Source organism: Doryrhamphus excisus, chromosome 6, assembly GCF_030265055.1.
Source record: "Doryrhamphus excisus isolate RoL2022-K1 chromosome 6, RoL_Dexc_1.0, whole genome shotgun sequence".
Classification (NCBI taxonomy): Eukaryota; Metazoa; Chordata; class Actinopteri; order Syngnathiformes; family Syngnathidae; genus Doryrhamphus; species Doryrhamphus excisus.
This window is the reverse complement of record NC_080471.1, coordinates 16,956,353-16,964,601: the sequence shown is the minus strand read 5'-3', so window position 1 is coordinate 16,964,601 and position 8,249 is coordinate 16,956,353. Positions and strand designations below refer to the sequence as shown.

The 8,249-nt window shown below is 41.4% G+C and overlaps 1 protein-coding gene across 1 annotated transcript in view; it reads right to left on the bottom strand.

Moving 5' to 3' along the window:
• Positions 1-8,249, bottom strand: part of ca12 (carbonic anhydrase XII) — an 83,992-nt gene that overhangs the window by 28,927 nt on the left and 46,816 nt on the right. The gene's annotated exons all lie outside the window — the stretch shown is intronic.

Here is an 8,249-nt window from a genome sequence, read left to right as displayed (position 1 = left end):
CATGTATGCAATCCACTCAGAATTAGACACACAGTAAATTGTTTCTCCAAAGAGAGGGGCTACTATGTTGAATATTATTGAATTAATCTGTGAAACAAGGCCACACTGTGAGTACAACAACTATTTTTTGTGTGTGAATTGGAATTGTCATGAGTCATGAATAGACAAGCAGAAAAGTGTGAAAGAGGACAGTGTGTCGCCCCTACAAACACATCACTGATTAGCATTCAGAAGAATAATTAATAACCGTCTCCAAACATCCTACGGCAAGTTATGGTTAAAGAAGGATATGGGTATTAAAGAATCCTTTCTGAAATATGGAGAAAACAAACTTTAAAGGCAATTATAAGGCAAATCAAAGCACATTTCACTTAGTCACCCGCTGCCGACAGGTGGCTGTGATAAATCTGCCAAGATCACACAAATGTGACCATCGAAGGGTGTGAAATGCTTAAGAGGGCGAAAGAACTGTCTCCAGAGCAGCAAAACTGCCATTCAGCTCCTTTGAGAGGCCAATCTGCTATGAGTCATGTCGAGCTTTTGAACCAAAAGACTCATTTAGAATGAAAGGGACTGTTGATACAAAATGCATGTACTGTAAAATGATGTTTCTTTTACACCACTTTGGTACTTTGGAGGCTGAAGTTGCATTTGAATTTGGTTTTGAAACCACTGTTATTGTTTCAATTTAAAGACTAAAAACAGAGGATGGCATGAATGGTTACAACTCATCCATCAACCAGGAAATAGCATGCTGACGACCAAATAGAAGGGTTTTTTAAACATTTTGCCCTCGGCATAGACATAGGTTGAACATCTGAACAACTCCAAAGCACAAACTTCGGTTTCAGGTGTTGTTACAGGTTTATCCTTCAATAAGATAAGAACTCTTTAACTCTTCGTCTGTGCAGCTCATCGACTGAATGAACAACACCGTAATTCAGCACAGAAAGGATAATTGTGAGGGAGCTGATTGAATCGGTTACCCCTGCTCTATTAGACTAACAAATTTCGTTTAAAAAAAAAAACTCAGATGAGGCATACAGCAAACTCTCCCTCTAATCATTTTAATTAGCTGCTCTGCTTCTGCCGGCCGGCATCATGCGAGGGGGTGAAATGAGAGATGAGGATGTGCTAATGGTGGAGGATTTTATGCATTTGGTTCAAAAGATATGGAAAGTATGCCACTTCATTTTGGATTGGATCTCATTAGATTGTACCGGTGTACCTAATGGTGTGTCTGCATCGGTGGAGGGGTTTATGGGCCGCACTCTCAGAGGCGCTGCACAGTACCGTGCAATCAAGGGAGGCAGGTGACGCTTACTCCTGATGAAAAAATAAACAAATACTGATAACATAAAATAAATATACTGTAAATATTTGCCCAATTAACTGTATTAGAAAAGTATATTCTGCATGATTCCAATCAATTTAAACATTTTTTCAGTCAAAAACTTCCTGGCTTAGTGTGCAAGCCCATTGGAGTGCATCATTTTTCTTGCTAATAGAACAATGAAATACACAGATATGGCATACAGAGGCACTTGCAGTACTCGCTTCATCCTCAGGGGCGGGGGTGTATGTGAGCTTGAAGGTGCTTGTCACTGTCGTTCTTCCATAGAGAGTTTTTTTTTTAATGCCACAAATGTTTTCAGATAATTTAGCTAAAATAAATGCGACTAACAGTACGCCAGTGGTTAGTGCACAGGCCACACAGCTAGGAGATCCGGGTTTGATTCCCCCCTCCGGCATCTCTGTGTGGAGTTTTGTATGTTCTCCCATGTGCATTCCAAAAACATGCATGTTAGGTTAATTATCCATAGGTATGAATGTGAGTGTGAATGGTTGTTTGTCTATATGTGCCTTGTGACCAGTCCAGGGTGTACCCCGCCTCTCACCCGAAGACAGCTGGGATAGGCTCCAGCTCCTGTCAATGTAAAGAAGGAAATGGGGGCATGTTGTTGGGACACATTTCAATTAGAATTATCACAATCGGAAGTAGTTGCGTTTTTTGTATCTTGTGTTTGTAATGCTTAATTGTAAAGAAAACAACTTTACCTAACTGGAACAGGATCATAACAAACCATAACAAATATTAATTATAGTAAAAAGTAAAATACAAAGCAAATTTTTGATGAAAAATCCAGTTTCACAGGCCAAATTAAAAAATGTTTGTCAAAAGTTTGAGCCTGTTGTGAACTTACGCGGCTGCACTAATAGCGCATATAGTACAATTTTAATTACGGAAAAAGTGAACCAGCTCTTTCATAAAGCTGTCAGCCAGAGAATTCATGCCGTCATGATTTACACATGCTGGGCAAAACATTTAGGTGGAGAAACCGGGCGTGGTGCCACTCGGGGAGCAGTCAAAGCCAAAGCATTATGCTGAGGATTCACGAGGTCTGAGGGCCGTGTGACGCTGATGGCACAAGGCCTGCACAGTGAAACGTGAGCTGATAAAAAGACAGGATGCTGGTGGTGATAGAGGGAGGGGGGGAGGAGGGTGCTGAATAATAGCAGTGAAAAGGGGAAGGAGGAGGGTGGGAGGGCTGCGGTTCCAGCCTGAAGCCTAAAATCAGCAGTTTCCTGACACCCTTATAAGGTCAGCCATGGGAGGTATTTCCAGTATCACTGATTACTCAGCCTTGGAGGGGGGCAGAGGAGGAGGAGGAGGAGGGGCATGGGGGAATGTCAGTGTAGGGGAGGAAGAAAAAAGGGAGGAGTGCTTTTAATTTATTTATTTGTTGTTTTTTAAGAGCACTCTGTGTTGTGTTTATGTGCATGTGTCTGTGTTGCTCATCCAGAGGTGGACTTAGGTAGAGTCCCTGTTGACCTCCATGTCATTCAGCATTGAGTGGAACCAGACGCGGAACAATTTAGCTTCTGCAGCTAATCACTTACCACTGTTTTACTACGACTTCAGGCTTAGTGGCATTAGAGTTTGTGGTCAGCCATAACCCGAAACTCCCTACCAGCACACACCATGACGTCTAGACAGCAAATATGGGCTTTATGTTCTTTATAATGAGAGGCTACATGTAGACGGGATGGAAATGAAACTAATTATTTAAAGTAGGAGTGTGCATAGTCCAGCCCAGGAGCGATTTGCAGCCCGCAGCTATTTTTTTTTTTATATATATTTTTTTTTTATTGGCCTATGGCATATTCTAAAGATAAATAAAAACAGCCAAAATCAGAGAGTTACAAAGGAGAAGGGCCACATTTTCTCTGATTTGACCTTTTAGATAGCACTCACTGAAATGAGACCGAAATTTATGGTAGTACATAGAGCTGGAGCGATATATCGATCTCAATGTTTTTAAAATAGCGATATTTCTTTTAAGCACGATATCAAATCATCTGATTATACACTGGATTTGAAGCAGATGTCTCATATGCAAGCAGGTTACTGCAGCTCCGTATCTTCTGCAGCGTTTTTTGTGTTTCCTCTGAATGCTCCAGCATTTTAGTTGTTTTTCTTGGATTTGCATTTATGTACTACTATCATAAGCATCTTGTTGGATGGCAGAGAGAAGTCCCAGACTGCCTCACCGAGGGCCATGTGTGTAACATATTTCCCTTTGCTTACAAAGGACTCTGCCAAATCAATCCAGGAGTCTGCAAGTAATTGATGTCATAAAAGTAAATGTCTCAACTACTAATCACAGCAAGCCTTTCCATCTGAGATATTTTAGGATAGATAAGCATCTAACAAATCCACAGCTTTGCAATGATTTTTGTACACAGAACAGTCACATTAAGGTAAAGCTACATCAAAAATCTTTGATTTAAGATGAGAATGCTTTGGATTAATTTATGTTTATTATTTTTGTGTTCGATTTTTCGCCCACAATATCTCTGCGTTTGTTGCATCAACTGTATGTGCTAGGTGTGTCCTGAGGGCACGCAGTCTGCAGATGGAGAGACCATTTTAATAATGCTGCAAAGCTTTGAAGCCCCTCTTGTGTCCCAGGATTATTCAATCCTGCGAGAGTCCCTCAAAGGCTCCTTGCCCGAGGCTTCAGTCCATGCTCATAGGTAGGTAGCTCTCTGGAGACTGCAGCTTGGATCACAGCCTATGAAATATTTAACGCTTTTTGTGTATTGGAGCCAAACATGAGCCATCTATGCTATATAAATTACAGACCGACTCGTTCAGCAGTCGCAATGAATATCAAAATTTTCTTCAATGCATAATAATGCAGACTGTGGATGAGATAAATGACCGAGCTGCATGGGAGATAAAGACGACCAACACACAAATGCGTAGTTGCAGCCAACTCAAGGGCAAGAGGAGTCATGAGAAGCAACGATGTTTGTGTCTGCCACAGAACGACAGCATAACATACGCTTAGCTTTTTCACTAGGAGCACCTGTGCTCCTGAGGCACAAAAATGTTTTTGGAACATTGTGAAATTTCTTAAATAACACAATTTTATTCATTCATTCATTTTCTACCGCTTTTCCTCACAAGGGTCGCGGGGGGTGCTGGAGCCTATCCCAGCTGTCTTCGGGCGAGAGGCGGGGTACACCCTGGACTGGTCGCCAGCCAATCACATATAGACAAACAACCATTCACACTCACATTCATACCTATGGACAATTTGGAGTCACCAATTAACCTAGCATGTTTTTGGAATGCGGGAGGAAACCGGAGTACCCGGAGAAAACCCACGCATGCATGGGGAGAACATGCAAACTCCACACAGAGATGGCCGAGGGTGGATTTGAACCATGGTCTCCTAGCTGTGAGGTCTGCACGCTAACCACTAGACCGCCGTGCCGACCCACACAATTTTATTATTAAACTCAAACAACATACACAGTAACACAAGTGTGCACTCATACATATAAACACAATACTTTAAGGCCTACATCTTTCTGGGACTACAGTCCATAAATATGAATTTATCATACATAGCCTGGCATACTACATCCTGTACACATGTGTACTAAGTTATGACATCATATGTAATTACATTACTAATGGGGCATTGTCCGTACGGCCAGCAAGTGTCTTTCATAAATTTTTCTTGTTACTTTCTGCTTTTCAGTTTTATTCAATTTTTTTTGTACAATGTGCCGTTCATGGGCCCATAAAAACATCACTGGTTTACATACGCATATCACAGTGATAGGGGAGTGATAAATGTGTGCATCAACGCTATTCTCTATCAGGCAGACACTGGCTCAGGCTTCCACAGCGGTGCACACACACCGGGCTTGTGGAGGCGTGCTCCAGCTGCAAGTCTCTTGTGAATGCTTGTTATGAGTGACGAAAGAAATACTTATTTTCTTTTTTGAAAGTTGTTTCTTTTGTGTGTGGAAATTTGGAGCGGGGTTTCAATGCATACATATGGGGAAAAAAGTATGCATGACTGGGAAAGCACCTATGTCACATATTTCCTGCAACACGCCAGTATCTATATGATAACATAGCTATAAGCTCTACGTCAGCGAGTGTGGCTGCACACTCTCAGCACAACCAGCTATTTGTACAGCTGAACACATCCGAGGTTTTTTTTACTGATGCATAATAACAAATAGAGTTAAGTCTAGATGTGTTTTTATGCCACTTTGGTGCCATTGACTTGGTCACTGAAAAATACTACATTTTTTGGGGGGTCGCACTGCCTCCACCATGTTTTGCTTTGGATCACAAGATCATGGTCCATACTCATCTTTCCCCTTTATGGTCCCTTATTGAGTGACAGGGAAAAAAAGCTAGCTCCATAAACCAACCTATTTTACTAACAATATGCATTGATGCTCTCATAAATCTCTCTCCCTGGATCATTTCAAGATGATCTAATAATCGCAAATTTGATTTCCCTGTGGTTCTTAGCTAACTTGTTTTGGCCTAAGGCACACACACACGAAATAGGAGGCAAGAAGAGCACACAGAAGTGGGGCTACTGCTCCCTAGTGAGCCAGAAGACGGGTCTATTTGTGGCGCTATCTATGCTTCCGTCTGGCAGGGCATCCACAAAGGCTGCCGAGCTTTGGCCAGAGCACGTGCGACAGACGAAGATAGCAAGGAGGCTAGCATCACAAAACGTTACAAACAGATGCCACTCAAAAAGAATCAAGTTCAAGCTTCAAGTTGGATTTACAATCTTAACAGGATGGCATATGATACTTTGTGGTCCAATTTTCGTGACTTCACTCTATCACAGTTTAAAAAATAATAATAATTATTAATAATATATATATATCTCAATTAATACATCATGCTGTTTGGTATTTGAATACGGACTATCACTGGTAATGGTTAAAAGGGCACCTATTATGCTAATGTTTTGGCCCTTTGTATTGAGTTGTGGACTCCTATAGAGCAGCTACACGCAATAACCAGCACAGAAAGCTTTCTAGATCTTCCAGAATCTGCACCTATTCCAGTTGTATTTCTTTGGATTTCACACTTCCCGCGAAAGCGATCTGTTTTAATTTATTCCTTTATTCCAGCTCCAGGCACGTCCACTCTGCTGTGGTTGGTCACACTCCCAAGTACTCAGGAGGATTTCCGGATTGCTGCTGAACCCAACCCTGTAGGAGTTGATAATAATTGGCGATTTCTCTTTTTAAAATGTTCTCACTTTTAACATACAGTCATATGTATAGGATGCCCAATCCAATCAAGAAGTAGAGACTGGACTGTCCAACGTTTCTCAAGGAATGTCTCTGAACGATAAGTAGCTTTAGCATTTTAGCGTTAGGTTATATATTAACATTTTGCTTTATTCAGCACTGATGCATTTTATTCATCTTCTACCGCTTTTCCTCACAAGGGTCGCGGGGGTGCTGGAGCCTATCCCAGCTGTCTTTGGGCAAGAGACGGGGTACACCCTGGACTGGTCGCCAGCCAATCACAGGGCACATATAGACAAACAACCATTCACACTCACATTCATACCTATGGACAATTTGGAGTCGCCAATTAACCTAGCATGTTTTTGGAATGTGGGAGGAAACCGGAGTACCCGGAGAAAACCCACGCATGCACAAGGAGAACATGCAAACTCTGTTGAGGTCTGCGTGCTAACCACTAGACCGCCATGCCGCCCTGATGCATTTTAGTGTTAGGTTATACAGTAAACCTCGGATATATCGGATTCAATTGTTCCCACTGGTTTTGTCCGATATAAGCGGAATCGGTTATATGCGTATACCGGAAAATGTCTGTTTTACTCATATATCGGATTTATATCCGGTATATGCGTAAATCGGATTTTATCCATTATAAAAAGGCACTTCCTTGACTATGTTTCCAATGTACCTGGACGCGCAGGCAACGCTGCAAACGCTGCAAATTATGTCGTATAGCGGCCTGTCACGATTCGGCGAATCGGAGCGCCACAATGAGGCCATCCAATATATGCGAGGGAAATTTAATGGAAATGCATTGGAATGGGACTGGAGATTTTGTCCGAAATAGGCGAAATCCGTTATAAAAAATCCGATATATGCAATGAATTTTTATTGGAAATGCATTACAGAAAAAATGGTTCTTTTTTATCTGTCCGTTGTGAGCGAATTTCCGATATATCCGAGTCCGATATATCCGAGGTTTACTGTATATCATAATTTTTTCTTTAGTCAATACTGAGACATTTATGCATTTTATATTTGATCAATTTTTAAAAATAAATTTTTACATATTCAATTTCTGACAAATCTGGAAAATTTCATCCAAATTAGTTCAGAACTTATTATTTTAAAAACAACAGGCAAACAAACAGATAAATGGCGGCAAATACACAACTGCACGTGCTGCACGTAGGACACTTGGCAGAGGTAACTAATCAACTGACATACATTGGATTCCTTTTTTTTTATCCCCATGAGATGACCCAGACAGAGTTTGAGGCAAGGACATAATCAAATACATAGATTTTCACATTCCAAGTGAATGAGGGTGAGTTAATGTCACAATCTCACTATCTCACACAACAGCTTGCAAACCTGAAAGGTTGCAGAAGATATAGGAGGACATGCAGCCTCATGTGATGTTAGCTTCATTTAGGCACCGAACGAGTGGGGGGAGCAGATGACGTATACATAGGAGTGGGCGACTGAAAGAGTCACAGCATGGGGACAAGAGCATGCTAATACTTGTAATGCCAGCCTTTCAACTTGAGCTCATAATGAATTCTTTCTTGTGTTGTCAGGAGCCAAATTATAGTGGAGAGAGGAAGCATGTAGAGAAAGCATTAATACGAGCTTTATAACCTTGGTGACGAAGACCAAGC